The sequence below is a fragment of the Schistocerca piceifrons genome, chromosome 1 (genome assembly GCF_021461385.2).
Source record: "Schistocerca piceifrons isolate TAMUIC-IGC-003096 chromosome 1, iqSchPice1.1, whole genome shotgun sequence".
NCBI lineage: Eukaryota > Metazoa > Arthropoda > Insecta > Orthoptera > Acrididae > Schistocerca > Schistocerca piceifrons.
The window spans coordinates 289,075,164-289,091,981 of NC_060138.1; positions in this window are offsets into that span (position 1 = coordinate 289,075,164).

A 16,818-nucleotide genomic window follows, 5' to 3' on the forward strand; every position below is an offset into this window, starting at 1 on the left:
CGCCAGAAATCACTTATGTTTTACTCGATGACTTTCCGTCAATAACTACGATCTGTAACCTCTCTGAGGGGAAATCACAAATCCAGTCACATAATTGAGACGATACTTCATAAGCACGCAATTTCACTACAAGTCGCTTGTGTGGTACAGTGTCAAAAGCCTTCCGGGGACCCAGAAATACGGAATCAATCTAAAATCCCTTGTCAAAACTCTTAATGAGAATAAAAAGCTAGTTGTGTTTCAGGAGAGCGATGTTTTCTAAATCAGTGTTGACTGTGCGTCAATCGACCGTTTTCTTCGAGGTAATTCATAACATTCGAACACAATATATGTTCCAGAATCCTGCTGCATATCGACGTTAATGGTATGGGCCTACAGTTTTGTGGATTACTCCTACTACCTTTCTAAAGTATTGATGTGACCTGAGCACGGGTCTTTCGCCGAGCGAACGGTTGTATATGATTGTTAAGTACGGAGCTTTGCATCAGCATACTCTGAAAGGAACCTAATTGGTATACAGTCTGGACCAGAAGACTTGCTTTTATTAAGTAATTCAAGTTGCCTCACTACTCCGAAGATATTTACTTCTATGTTACTCATGTTGGCAGCTGTTCTTGATTCGAATTCTGGAATATTTACTTCGTCTTCTCTTCAAGGCATTTTGGAAGGCTGTGTTTAGTAACTCTGCTTTGGCACTATCTCGCAGATAAGGCATTGTTTGTGTCTTGCCGCTAATATACTTCACATACGACTAGAATCTCTTTGGATTTTCTGCCATGTTTCGAGACAAAGTTTCATTGTGGAAACTATTATAAGCCTCTCGCATTGAAGTCCGCTCTAAATTTCGAGCTTCTGTAAGAGATCGCCAATCTTGGGGATTTTTCGTCTGTTTAAATTTGGCATGTTTGTTTCGTTGTTTCTCCAACAGTGTCCTGGCCCGTCTTGTGTACCAAGGAGTATCAGCTCCGCCGTTTGTTAATTTATTTGGTACAAATCTCTTTGAATTCAAGCCACATCTTGTCTACACTGATATTGTTAATTTGGAAGGAGTGGAGATTGTCTCTCAGGAAGGCGTCAAGTGAATTTTTATGTCCTTTTTTGAACAGGCATATTTTTAGTTTATTTTTGGAGAATTTGGGGGTTACAATATTCGATCTCACTACGACAACCCCGTGTTTACTAATCACTGTATCCGTTCTGATGCTCGTTATTAACTCAGGATTATTTGTTGCCAAGAGGTCAAGTGTGTTTTCACAACCGTTTATTATTCGCGTGTGCTCATGAACTAAATGCTCGAAATAATTTTCAGAGAATGCGTTTAGCACAATTTCAGATGGTGTTTTAAGCGTACCTCCGGAATTAAACAAGTATTTTCGCCAATGTATCGAGTATCGAGGGTAAATTAAAGTCAGCACTTGCTATAATCGTATGAGTCGGGTATATGTTTGAAATAAAACTCAAGTTTTCTTTGAACCTTTCAGCAATTTTATCATCTGAACTGGGAGGTCGGTAAAACGATCCAATTATAATTTTATTCCGGTTGCCAACAATGACCTCTGTCCATACTAACTCACAGGAACTATCTACTTCAATTTCGCGACAAGATAAACTACTTTTAACACCAATAAACACGCCACCACCAACCGTGTTTAGTTTGTCCTTTCGGAACACCGTTAGGTTCTTCGCAGAAATTTCGGGTGAACTTATCTCTGGCTTTAGCCAGCTTTCAGAGCCTATAACGATTTGAGTATAAGTGCTTTCTATTAGTGCTTGGAGCTCTGGTATTTTCCCATCACAGCTATGACAATGTATATTTTCTGATGAAAAGATAATGAAACTGCTATTTTTCAATAGCTCAAAGAAATTAGTGCGCCATTGCGGGTCATGTGAAACGGTTGCATGTCTAATTTTCATAGCAATATGTACAATATGTGCAATTTTTTGGCTGGCTACAACATATTGAATCTATATAAAGGCAATGGGCTGGGTGGCCTAGAACAGTTCACTTAGACAGGTCAGCGAATAAGGACGTGTGCTAATGAGTGGTGTATAAGTCGCGATCAAAACGCTTAAAATTTTTCGGACGACGAATGTAGAGACTTGCAGAATTTCTGCAGAATTTCGGAAACTAAGTTATCGATATTTGCGACAATTGACTCTGAGTAGCAGAGTGACAGGAAATTTGAAAAAAATCTGTATCTGTAGGTTAGGGGCTTTAACTCTGAACTGCGGCATCGAATTTAAATACTTGTGAAATTTCTGTATAGGTTCGTGGGATTTACCTCTGAATTGCCGCGTCGTGATTAGACTAGTGAAATTTCAGCGTAGTTTAATGGATTTTGGAAAGTTATCCAAAACCGATTTTTTTTTCGAACTTTCACTTTGAACATTAACATGGTGTTCCATACTTTGTGCTTAACTGATTGAGCTAGATTATCAGTCTGTTGTTGCATTCACGGTTTTAAGCAAGGTTTCAATAAAACATTTTATTTATGGAAGACTACCCAGCTTGTGCCAAGAGCATTCATTAATTTCGCCTACTGTAATATTGCCTGCAATTTAATTAAGTAAGGCGGCACGTGGGAGACAGTCTCCTAGACATGCAGAAAGTCAACGAACTTCGGAAATAGTCATGTACTTAGTTATCGCCTTCGACGAAAGGAGTCAGTATGGAAGGAGAAGGACTTGCGTGCGTTGCAGTACACTATAAGGTTTTCATACAGACACCATCTTTGCTCAAGAGCAGTATCAAGACATATAACCACTAAAAGCTGGGACGAATATGGTGACTTGAATTAAGGTGTGACGCTTTTCCAAATGAAAACCATGGAACCCACAACGTCCTCAATTACTTGTTGGATACATACCAATCTCCGTCTTCTTCTACAGCTCTTATCCATCACATCTCCCTCAAGTACCATGAAAGTTATTCTTTGATATCTTAATACATGTTGCATCATCCTGTCTCTTCTTCTTGTCAATGCTTCACGTATGTTCCTCAGTTCGGGGGGAGAATCTCCTTATTTCTTACTATTCCACCTAATTCTCAACATACTTCTATATCACTACATCTCAAATGCTTCGATTCTCTTCTTTTGCGGTTGCTGCCATAGTCTGGGATTCGCTTCCATACAATGTGGTGCACCTAATGTACTTTCTCAGAAACCTCGTCCTTAAATTCGATACTGGTTGACTACTTTTAGCCTGGAATTTCCTCCTGGCTTCGCCCATCACGGGTTATTTTGCTTCCAAGGTAGCGGAATTCCTTCACTTTGTCGACTCCAAATTTAATGTTAACTTTATCTGCTATTCCTCTATACTTTCGTCTTCCTTCTGTGTGCTCTGAATCCAAAGTGTATCCTCATTAGACCGTTCATTCCATGCATTATGTCCTACAATTCTTCATAACTTTCAGTAAGGCTAGCAATGTCATAAGTGAGTCTTATCATTGATATCCTTTCACTCTGAATTTTGATTAGATACTAGATGTTGTGTGCAACATTGGCTCGGTTTCAAATAGTACAGTTCATAACATAAGTTCATGGCTAGTAGAAAATAAACTAATGCCAAATCACAGTAATACCTAGTTTTTACAATTTCTAACACACAATTCAACGAAACGTGGCGTTTTAATTTCACAGAATGGGCATGTGATTAGTGAAACTGAACAGTTCAAATTTCTAGGTGTTCAGATAGATAGTAAACTGTCGTGGAAAGCACACGTTCAGGATCTTGTTTAAAGACTTAAAGCTGCCATTTTTATTATTCCAACGTCGTCTGAAGTAAGTGATCATTCGACACGAAAATTAGTCTACTCTGCTTATTTTTATTCGCTTATGCCGTATAGTATTATATTTTGGGGTAACTCTTCCTATTCTAAAAGCGTATTTTTGGCTCAGAAACGGGCAGTTTGGGCAGTAAGTGGTGTAAGTTCACGAAACTCTTACAGACCCCTATTCACGAGTCTATGTATTGTGACATTGGCCTCTCAATATATATATATATATATATATATATATATATATATATATATATATATATACGATATTTTTTTCCAAATCTGATGGTACATCTCCAGAGACAACCTGAATAGCCGTTTGGTTGCCAAAGCTCTGTTGAACTCTGTCTCTAACACTTTCCCCAATTCTTTCTTATCGACTCCTATGTCTTCTACTGTCATGTTCTCATAGAGATCCTCCCTTTGACAAAAGCCTTCAGTGTACCATTCCTGTCCATCTGCTCTTTCCTCTCCACTAAACTATGGAGTTCATCTTGCACTTTTAATACTGACGCATTTGTTTTAAATTTCATCGATCACTTTAACTTTTATATAATCTGAATCAGTCCTATCTACCACCGTTTCTTTTTAAATTTCTTCACATCTTTCCTGCAGCCATTTCACCTCAGCTCCCTCAAATTTCTGTCTTACCCTGAACATTTTTATACTCTTTCGTCGATTAGTTGATTTCTTATGTTGCCGCGCGCAGTGGCTGCGCGATCTAAGCACTGCGCGTCCTCTCCCGCCGGAGATTCGAGTCCTCCCTCGGGCACGGGTGTGTGTGTTGTTCTTAGCATAAGCTAGTTTAATTTAGTATAAGTAGTGTGTAAGTCTAGGGATGGATTACCTTAGCAGTTTGGTCCTTTAGGAATTCACTCTCTCTCTCTCTCTCTCTCTCTCTCTCTCACACACACACACACACACACACATACACACACACGCACACAAACTCTTATGTCGCCCAAGCTCTCTTCCCAGTTACCGTCCTTGTGCTTATGTTCGTCCTTCCAACTTGCGCACTGTATACTGGTATTTAAGTACTGGCACCATAAGCAAATTAATGTAGATTATTTCGAGGTGTATGGCTAGCGGATACTTTCACCAGCAGCAAATCACGGTGTAAGTTCGCACCTCCACAGTCTCTTGCTACGATGACCACTCTAGCAGTTTAATTGGTTGATATTTTAACCCTCCCTCGAACAGAGTGATATTTACCTCTTCTTTCTTGAAGAAAAAGATGGAGCGTCCAGCTCCGTATAAAGAATGCAGTTTAATACAAATCATGTCGCCGTGTGTTCCGAAGTCTGCAGGCTATGGTGTACCCAAGTATCATTTCAGGATGAAGCAATTTAGAAATGAAAGAAACCGCCTCCCTTTCCAGAAGATACATTGTAAAACTTTCACAATTATGTACATTGTTGTCTGTCATACACGCAATAGTCCACCCAGAATTACAGACGTGCAGAGACAGGTAACTGAACAGTAAAAAATTTGATATCGGCTTAAACAAACATTAGAATACAGATATATGGTCACCTTTCTTTTCGTACGTATCTCTTTTTGGCGCCGGAATATTTATATTGCATATTTGCCCCACACAGTGTTCCGATAAATGACATATACTTTACGGCTAAACCAAAATAAGGTCTATCACATTTGGCATTTTTAGATATGCTCAAACCTCTTCAACTGAACTGCCTACTGTGTGCTCTTTAGCGCAGGATCTACAGACTTAACGGGCTTAGAGAATTTCGAACGCTTCCAACATTGCTCATTACTTCAGTAACCCTTTTTTTTCCACATCGGTTCTTCGGGTCGATTCCCTTTAACTTGTCTACTCTTCAGTCTTAATTAACTGTGATCTGAGTCTATATCTATTCCTTGGTAAGTGTGAAACTCCAGCATTCGATTTCGGAGTCAGTCTGATCATGACGTAATCTATCTGGAATATTCTTGAATCTCCTGGACTTTTTCAAGCTCATTTCTTCTTATGATTACTGAACGATGTATTCGCTGTTACTAGAATTCAATTAATTTTTCTTCTCTCTCATTAATGTTACGAAGCTCATATACTCCAGTTACTCTTTCTGCCACTCCTTCCTCTACCTTCGCGATCCAGTCCTCCGGAAGGATCGTCCCCCATTCGATACAGAATTCTCCGTCCAGTATCTTCACATACTTTCTCTGCCTCTTCATCTTCTTTTGACGACGTTGGCACGTTAGTATGAACTGTTTATGTTGACTCTAGACTGCTGTCGATTCTGATGAGAATAATCCTGTCAATGAATTGTTCACAGTAACTCATTCTCTGCCCTATCGTCTACTTGACAGGTCCTGCTCGTGTTATACCATTTATTGCTGCTATTTTCGCCTGACCAGGAGTCTTTATCTTTCCATTTCATTTCACTGATCCTACTTTATATAGACCGAGACTTTGTATTTCGCTTTTCATATTTTCTAGCGTCCTTACCATATTCAGACTAAACTCCGACTTGTTGAATGTTAATAATAAGACCGATAAAATTATTGTACAGAGAGAACTCCACTCACCGTGAAATCTGCATTTCAAAGGAGAGAAATCGATAAGAAGTGTGTTGTGGAGTTACCATGCAACATCTCATTTTTAGCCATCCAACCCTTTACATAAGCAAGTGAATACACGTTTCTAAAGACACTGGTATTTTAAAGGAACCGACAAGTCTGTTTGGTATGTAATATATACTAAAACCACAAAATATTATTCAAATTGCCTCAAAATCCTGCTTAATCACAGTACAAATCGTGGAGAAGTTCTGTTAATACATCTACCTCCCATATGAAGCAAAGGAGTCTTAATTTGATGGATTCGCCCAAAACATATCACAGAAGGTAGCGACGTCTCGCTGCAGTCCGCAATGACGTATAGGAGGCCAGGCCGAGCATAGGATAATTATGCCCCATTTTGTGACCTCAGCTGAAGCATTCAATGTAGAGCTGTGTCAAGTTATGCAAATATTTTTATCATTTATGTAATAAAGTGAACTAATATGTCATGTGTTCCAGTTCCTATGCGCCAGCCTCGAAGCAGTCAAGGAACCCACTGTTATGGCCAGACGATTGTAGTTTCGTCTGGTCATAACAGTGATAGAACTCATACCGGTACTATTGGACGTCAAGAGAATCCCATCCCTCCTGGATGCACTGTTCAGCTTGAACCAGGGCCTTTTTCCGACAGTTCAAGGCAATGCTGAAGCCGATTGAAGAACGCTTTATCCTTGACGGCTTCCAGTTTAAGCCGTCGTCAAGGGATTCCGTTTCTTTCCTAATGTGTATTGGAAGCAATTGTTTCTATTGTCCAGTATTCGAAAATTTCGTTCGCTACTCCTGGACTGCAGCTGGATAAGTTGACTTCATACCACAGTTTTAAAATAGTGTCAAAATGTATTATTGATGTTGAAAAGCAGTGTGATCTCGATGACCGCTTAATGTATCTGCAACTGTGTAACGCAATTTATGCTCTACAGCCATGTTCATCCTCATACGCTTTTACCAAGACTTACCAACAACTCATTTTCAATTTCGGTAACTGAGCTTGTGCATGTTTGTGAAGGGCAGTGTAATCGGTAATGTAAAATATTGTGTGCATATCCTTAATCTATATGTGGAACATAGAGAAAATAACTGAGATATATTCTCGCAAGTTAAAATCCAATTATTAATTATTTACTGCAGTTTCAGATGCTGTTCCACTATTTTTATATTTATATAAATATGGGATTTCTTTTTCCGGGTACTAGTAATGATATATCTATCGTCATCCCTTTCTATAAGTCTACATCTTCTATTACTTAGTAAAATTCATGCTGAGTCTTCATAAGCGTTCCTGTCGTTTTCATTTTCAGTGGTCCCCATGTCACCTGCAGGTTCGCACAATCCCAACCCTCACTGTATTTGAGCCTATGGTTCCACTTTAACGTCATCTTTGTCATGGTACCACTGCATTGAATTTTTTTATTTGTAGCTACAATCTTCCGGGTGAAACTGCTACAATTAAACTAAAATGTTTATTTTATTTTTGTTTTATGTTGTGTAATGCAGAAGGAAGTTAAAGCGGCAGTTTCTCGACATATTTCAAAATATATTTGTTTGTTTTTAATAATGATTCTTTATCTAATATGCCAATGGCACATGCACCAGGCTTAAACGCGTCATCATGTCAGCCTCTGTGTCTCATATGCATGTCACACATTATTGATTCTAATCCGCCCTTCGGAAAATTGGACCAGTGGGATTCTTGCTTGTTATCTTTCAAATAGAACTGCAATGAAATAGTGATTCTTTTTGTAGGCCTGAAGTTGACTTGCCCGTTAAACGCAATCAGAGGCGAACGATGGAGCCAGCTGCAGAGTGTTCCCTGTATGTCGGCAACCTGAAGCACGACAGCGCCTGCTTGGTAGTATGGCACGTAGGGGGAGGCAGCATCCAGCTGTGTCATTAAAAATTGATGTCAAAGCGTAGTGGAGCCTAAAGAATTTTACTTTTGTTTTACATTTTCCTAGAATGTGAACTGATTAGCTTAAAGTTTATTGAATCTCATAATTTACTGATACTTTTTCTGCGTACATCACTGACAAGCAGGTTAGTTTCGTTTCAGCTAATTTTTAAGGACAAAGATGTTTTTAGGAATTATTCGAGGGTACTCTAAGTAAAAAAAAAACTTTGAATCTCACCGTTAGTTAAACGCATTTTACAGACAAGTGTCGTCTTCATAGCTTTTCTCCTATTGATGATTGTCCTCAAGGACTGCGAAAGACCTTGAAAGTTCTTAGTGTGAGTCTACTGAAATAACTGAGTAGGTGAAACTTCTTTGTGTTTACCGAAACTTCTCTGTGTTTTCTTAAACTACTGAGTGAGCAAAACTAGACCTGCTGTCTCGTTACTTATTTTTATCATTTCAACACTGACCTACGGAAGAAGGCAGTAGGGGTAGATAACATTCCATCAGACTTTCTAAAATAGTTTGGGGAAGTGGCACCAAAAAGACTATTCGCGTTGACGTGTAGACTGTATTAGTAGGGCAACATATCATCTGACTTTCGAAAAATGTCATCCAAATAATTTCGGAGACTGCAAGAGCTGACAAATGCGAGAATTATCGTACAATCAGCTTAACAGCTCATGGCTCATGCATCCAACTTTCTAACAAGAATAATGCACAGAAGAATGTTCACAAAATTGAGGATGTGTTAGATGACGATCAGTTTGGCTTTAGGAAAGGTAAAAACACCAGAATGGCAACTGCCACGTTGCAAGACACTTTCATAAGATTTTTCGACCTGGAAAAAGCGCTCGACAAAGTCACATGGTGTAAGATGTTCGAAATTCTGAGGAATATAGGGTATGCTGTAGGGAGAGACGGGTAATATACAACACGTATAAGAATCGAGAGAGAACAGTAAGAGTGGAAGACCAAGAACGAAGTGCTCGGGTTAAGAAAGGTGTAAGACAGGGATGTACTCTACTTTTCCTACTTTTCAATCTGTACATCGAAGAAGCAATGATGGAAATAAAAGAAAGGTTCAGGAGTGGAATTAAAATTCAAGGTGAAAGGACATCAGTAATACAAAAAGGACATCAGCGATGCAATTCGTTGATGACATTGCTCTCCTGAGTGAAAGTGAAGAAGAATTACGCAATGTGCTAAGTGGAATGAACAGTCTAGTGAGTGCAGAATATGGATTGAGAGTACATCGAAGAAAGACGAAGGTAATGAGAAGTAGCAGAAATGATTACAGCGAGAAACTTAACATCACGATTGATGGTCACGAAGGTAATGGAGTTAAGGAATTCTCATACCTGGGTAACAAAATAACCAATGGCGGATGGAGCAAGGAGGACATCTAAAGCAGACTAGCAGTGGCAAAAAGGGCATTCCTAGCCAAGATAAGTCTACTGGTGTCAAACATAGACCTTAATTTGAGAAAGAAAACTCTGAGAATATACGTCTGGACCACAGCACTGCATAGTAATGAAACATGGACTGTGGGAAAACAGGAAGAGAAGAGAATCGAAGCGTTTGAGATGTGTTTCTACAGACGAATGCTGAAAATTAGGTGGTTTGATAAGGTAAGGAATGAGGAGGTTCTGCGCGGAATCAGAGAGGAAAGGAATATGTGGAAAACACCGACAAGAAGAAGGGACAGTCAATAACTTCCATGATAGTAGATGGACTGTGAAAACCGTAGAGGAAGACAGAGATTGGAATACACTCAGAAAATAATTGAGGACGGTGGCTGCAAGCGCTACTATGAGATGAAGTGGTTGGCACAGGAGAAAAACTCCTGACGGGCCGCATCAAATCACAGTCAGAAGACTGATGACTAAAAAAAAGCCTTGATCACGCGGTCACATGACCCTCAATTGCTGACTTAATTCATGACAGTGATGCAGAGGGGATAACTGAGGGTCAGTTGATTTTGTGGAATCAGTGCAACAGGCTGGATTGCCGTGGAACCATGACAGAATGGAATAACGGAGCTATCGCACCGTATGACTTTGCGCAACTTCTTCTTGTATCAACGTGAACTGTCCAGCATGTCTACAAGGAATGGAGTACCACTTGCAACCACATAACATGACATAAGAACATTGGCTGTAAAAAGATCTTAACGGACAGGACTGGAGAGAGGTGTAATGCTGAAGAGAACTACTGCTGTTAGTGAATGCAAGTACACCTCAACCAGTTCACCAATGCATATTCTAAGGGTAACTACTTGCAATGGGCATTTTGAGTCGGATACCCCGCAAGAGCTCCACCGCCAGAATCTACAACACCACCTCGTCAGAGAGTTAAATAACATAGAAATGGACGGTAGTTGGATAAGGGCATACAGTGTGGTCCGACGAGTAGAGATGTTTCGTCTTTTCAAATGACGCAAAGTGCCTAGAGCACCGACTGCCCATGAGGTTTTCAACCCGCTTTAAGTGTATGGTGTAGCTCAGGTCAAAGGAGGTTATGTAACAAGTGGGGATGTTTTTTGTACCTAGACGTAGGCCCACTTATTCTTATTACCGTGAATATGAACCAGGATGCTTCTTCCAACATTCCCAGTGACCAAGTGTCGCTCTTTCTTATACATTCATATGATAATTATGCTGTGGACACTCCAGTCTTCCAAGATGACAACAGCCATGTTTTCCGGGATGCACGCGTATGCTCCTGGTTTGACAAACATTCATACGCCCTATCACACCTCGATTAGCGCGGTATACTAACTGACATCAGTCCCATGTAAAATGTTTGGTTCTATTTAGAACAGTGAGTGAAACACAGCTCTCAACATCAGCACAATTTGGTGGCTTCAGAGGATCTAGTCACCAATGAGCAGCTGCAGTTGGATATGGCTTGCCTGACGAGTGTTGTGGATGTCTTTCTTGCTCAATTGAGACATTATGAAGGCTGGAGACCGTTTTACACTGTACTAGAGTTATGTTTCTTGGGATCATTAATTTGTTGTCCAGCGCACTTATACGCTAGACCTGAACGATTGGTTTCAAAGCAATGCAGCGTCACTGAAGTACCTAATCGAATTCATATGTTTCTATGAAACAGGCAAACAAGTGACATGTAAATATGGCCTCTCAACAGGTGGCGCCAAGATTGGAGATGTGGACCCACTACTGCAGAGCGGTTACGGAAAATTAAGGCAGCTGCGGACAGCGCAGCGGATGCATCGGGCGACAGGGGCGGGGGTTTGCGATGGGTGCCCCCCCCAAGGTTGCTTGGATCCTGGCTAACCTGTTAATGGGGGCCTGCAGCAAGCTGTGGAACAGCAGAGGCTTGGAGCCAGCTTCTGGCTGGCAACACATGGATACAGGCGTCGAGTGCACGGAGGAACTCCCTGAGAAGTTCATCCCTTGTCGGTTGGCGAACAGTGGAGCATTCAGAAGCGAGCACCGTGAAGCCGAGTGGCGTTCGACGACCAACAACACGAGAGAGAGAGAGAGAGAGTGAAACTGAGGGCCGCCGAGCACTTGTAGAGCGGGCCGATTAGTGTTGTCCTGGTGCGCTTGAAGTCTGTGCGTGGACGGCACGGAATTGACAGCACCAACAGCTGTGTGCCTCGCACAGGGCTGCTCAAGGGAGCTCTCATATCTTGATTGTGCAATTAACAGTTCCTTGACGCCAGTTGCACTTTCCTTTGGCGTGTCACCGTGATTTCCCTTAGGTATGTACCAACTGTATTTTTGAGACAGTGCAGACTACCTACTCACGGGCTGTTGAGCAGCCACTATGCTTAGCACAATGTGACCTTGGTTTCAGTGATGAGTGTCTTGGCAGCTTGTGAATTGGACTTTGTGGTATGTCAATACCGGCAGGACATTTTTTCTTAAACTGCAAAGTTTTTGGGCACTACCTTCCATGATTGGTTTCACGTTATGAAATTACTACTTGATATTTTAGGTCAGATGGCAAACGTGTGTTCAAGGAAGCAGGTCACAGTTCTCGTAAGAAGGCCACGATTGCGTGTGTACCTTTTTGTGTTCTTACATCGTACGTTTATACCGTAAAATTTATTCCTTTTGAGCGTGATTTAGTCCTACTATTATTTGAAATACAGGCATTATTATGTATCTTATGGAACGTCTTTGGTACAGTTATTATGAATATTATTATTAAGTTTGATCGAAGAAGGTTTTTCTTATAATTATTGTGATCATTTTACGTAATTTACGCTGAACACACACCTCAAACAGATAACCAGAAAATGCATTTGAATATTAGCAGCGAATGGTGATTCTTTAATCCTGTTTCTTCCCCTTTGAGAGCGTAGCCTTCTCAACAATGGGCACTATTTATGCGCAGTTTAAAAAAAAAAAGGTTCAAATGGCTCTGAGCAGTATGGTACTTAACATCGGAGGTCATCAGTCCCCTAGAACTTAGTACTACTTAAACCTAACTAACCTAAGGACATCACACACATCCATGCACGAGGCAGGATTCGAACCTGCGACCGTAGCAGTTGCGCTGTTCCGGATTGAAGCTCCTAGAACCGCTCGGACACCGCGGCCGGCTATGCGCAGTTTCAGTACTGCATTCTGCTAGTACCTCGTTACTTCTGTCAAGGCCTTTCGCACTCTTTGAGTACATTCATCTGTTGTAGAGAAAATATGGAGGCGAAGACTGTATGTAAAACGCAGATACTTGCGTCTGTCTAACCAGCGGATTCAAAGTTTTACTGCTGAGAGCACGTTCGACCAACTCCTAAAAGCATCTTTGTCCTTAAGGATTATTTCGGATAAAACTAATCCGCTTTTCAGGGATGCACGCAGAAAACTTACGAGATTCTATTAACTTTAACTCAATCAGTTCATTTTCTTGGGGAATCTAAAACAAAAGTAAAATTACTTAGACACGAGAATGATTTTGTAGCAACTTTTAACGGCACAGCTACAGGCTACCTTCCACAGCCTTCTATACCACCAAGCAGACACCGTCGTACTTCAGGTTGCCTTGATACAAGGAACAATAGGTTGCCTTCATGATTCGTATCTGCATTATCTTTAGTGAACAATTCAAGCTGACAAAAAGAACCACGGTTTCATTGCAACGGTTTCATTGCAACTCTACGTGAAAGATAAGAAAGGTATTCTACTGTTATGATGCTTCTGACAAGGGTAGATTAGAATCAAGTATGTGTGATACAGAAATGTTTTACTTCATATTTTAGTAATCGTGTTCCCAAAAAGAGCAATCAATAAATGGCGACAGTGCTGTAATTGCAGCTTAACAATCCCCAGCCATTTCCACTCCACAGCCTGTGCTGCTGATTGAACTCGTACTGTACCAAACGCGACTACAATGTATCATACAGCATTCTGTGGTTACAGCCGAACAGCCGTCGACTGGACGCTATATTTTGACAGTAATGTAAGTTGGAGTAGTATAAAGGATGAGAATCAGAGAAATGAAGGTCGTAATATTCATCACATTCATTCTCTTCATCAACAAGTTGACAACCAGTTTTTGATCAAGGCTTACTCCAGGCTTTATTGTTGCATCAAAGTCTCCAGGTTGCTAATACAAGCCTTCAATTAAGTATTTGTCTCGATCGTTTTCAACTTTTACACTCTACTAAAGAACTTCCTTAGTGCATATACCACGAATTCACCGACTTGCCCCACTCTTTTAATTGTCAACACTGTCTTAAATAAGTATTCCACTCCAGTCTATTCCCTAATCCATTGACCATTGGCCTCTCTTCCAGATTTCCAGCATGCACCCCTTCGTTGCTAGCTGAGCAACTCGCTGGTTTGAATGCTTTTTACAAGTCCGTGTCTGTTAACATCAGTTTGAAGAGGAAGAAAATTTGAAAACTAGAAATGTAAAAATGTGTAATATTACGTATATATGAAGAAAACCCATAGAGGTAAACGGAAATTGCAAGACAAAGGTGAACGAAAGAAAAGCATTCAGTCCGACATCCAAGAAAATAACACTAAAGTTGCACAGTTTCATTTTAATAATAATGGCTATGTATAATACATTCTTTTATTTACAGGAGGAAATAGTCGTATTTTAAGTAACAACTGAAACGTTGTTTTGTGGAATGAAAAAGAGAAACGTAATTTTTAATGACTGACTGCTAATGAGAGACCAACTCAGAAGCAGCCATACCTGCACATAAAAGAAAGCACCACAAGGTTTATTAAAAAAAAAATATTTATGCGATGATCAACAGAGTATTGTGGAAGCTGGACAACTGCCTCTCTAGGGTTAATCTAAATACTGAAATTGTTATTTGTGCCGCACAGTTCTGAAAACTCGCACAGCCAGCGCACAGGAAAATGTCTGCGTTAGAGACGCAAATGTAAAAAATGCTCTGAAGAATCGGACGCCGAAATACACTGACGGAAAAAAATTGCACCAAGAAGTAATTAATGCTAAGTAATGAAATTTCGGGAATACATTTGTTTAGGTAACATATTTAGGCATTAACATTGGAAGATCACAGATTAATGTAAGTTCGAGACAGGCCATTGCAAATGTGAAATACTGGTACATTAGTAACCGATGTAACCTCCAGAATGTTGGATGCAAGCACGCAAAAGTTCGTGCATTGTGTTGTACGGATGCCGAATGTCAGTTTGTGGGGTGGAGGTCAATGCTTGTTACACTTGATCGGTCCCTAGAGCGACGGTTAATTATGGATGGCACCGGAGTAGTGGCCCGATGATGTCCCATATGTGCTCGACTGGAGACAGATCTGGTGATCGAACTGCTCAAAGCAACATGTCGACACTCTCCAGAGCATCTTTGGTTACAACAGCGCTATGTGCGCGAGCGTTATCCTGTTGGGAAACGGCTGCTGTTATGCTGTTCATGAATTTCAGCATAACGGGTCGAATCACGAGATTGACGTACAAATTTGCAGTCAGGGTATGTGGGATAACCACGAGAGTCTCATACAAAACCATAACTCCATGTGTACGTCCAGTGTATCTGTCACTCAGACAGGTTGGTTTCAGACCCTCAGATGACCTCCTAAGAAACTCACGGTCTTCACTGGCATCGAGGCAGAATTAGTTTTCATCAGACAATACAACAGACCTCCACCCTGCCTTCCAGTGAGCTCTCATTTGACATCACTGAAGTCGCAAATGGCCATGATTTAGGATCAATAAAATCGACATAGGTTGTCTGACTTGGAGCCGTCCTTGAAGGAACCGATTTGTAACAGTTAGTTGTTTTACTGTGGTCCCAACTGGTACTCAAACTGCTGCTGCAGATGCAGTATGATGCACCAGAGCCATAAGGCGAACATGATGGTTTCCCTCTCGGTTACGCCACGTGGCTGTCGGGAGCCCCGAATTCTTCCGACTGTATATTCTCGTAACCATCACTGCCAGCAGCCGTGAACAGTGGCAACATTTCTGCCAAGTCTTTCAGCAATATCGCAGAAGGAACATCCAGCTAGTCGTAGCCCTATTACACACAAACTGAGTGAGATGTCGATAATGGCGTCTTTGTCGCCTTAAAGGATTTCTTGACTAACACTAGTTCACCGAGTCCAGTCTCAAAGTTAACCAACCCTCACTACCGTTGCAGCGTGTATTTAAGGCGAACCTGATTTGCATCCACATAGTGGCTTCAGTAGCGAATTGTAACAGACGTCATCTTTCAGATGTAGAAACATGCCAACCAACTTTCGTTTATTTAGCACAACTCCTCCTTGGCACTGCGATTTTATTTTTCGTCAGTGTGTTACGGACACTGTTTCCAGACACGGAAGGTTGCCGATGTTGTAAGCGCGACAGTGAAATACACGAAGATGCGTGGAGGCTTCGGAACCGACTGACTCATGTTCGGTCGCTCCCTCTCTGAGCGGCTTGTGAGTCAGTCGCCTGCTGACGTGTAAGATGTCCTGTGCGGCTCACAATCTCAAGGTCCAGTCAGTCGATAGAAGAATGTTCTGAGCCGCACATGGTCCAGTTACTCGGCAGTGTATACATTTTCCTGAGTGACACATAGCTTGGTCGCTCGTTTGTTTGCATGTCCTGGGCAGCTGATGAAGCAGTTACTTGCTAATGCAGTCGGGTTCTGAGCAGCTCATGATTCGGTTTCTCACCGGTGTGTACAGTATTTTGAGTGGCTCATGAATCCACTTCATTATTAGTATTACTCATAATCTGTTTGGTCAATGATGCGTACGGTATTTTGAGTAGCTCGGCTGCTTGTACAGCGTTATCCGCGGTAGTCTGGTGGGTTAATGATGAATGCCTTACAAAAAGCTGATGGTGCAGTCGCTCTCCAGAGTTTATGGCGTTCTTCCAGTTCATGATACCGTTGCTCGTTGAGTATCTGATGATCAAGTCTTTCGCTAATATGTACTGTGTTCTGAGATACTCATACGTTTATTCCCCAGTGTGTATGGTGTTCTGGGCGGCTCGTGACCGATAGCTCACTAGTGTGTAAGGTGTTATGAGTGGTTTATGAGTCACTTAATCGCTAGTGTGGCGTTCTGAGTGTGTGCAATGTTCTAAGATATTTTGATCCAATG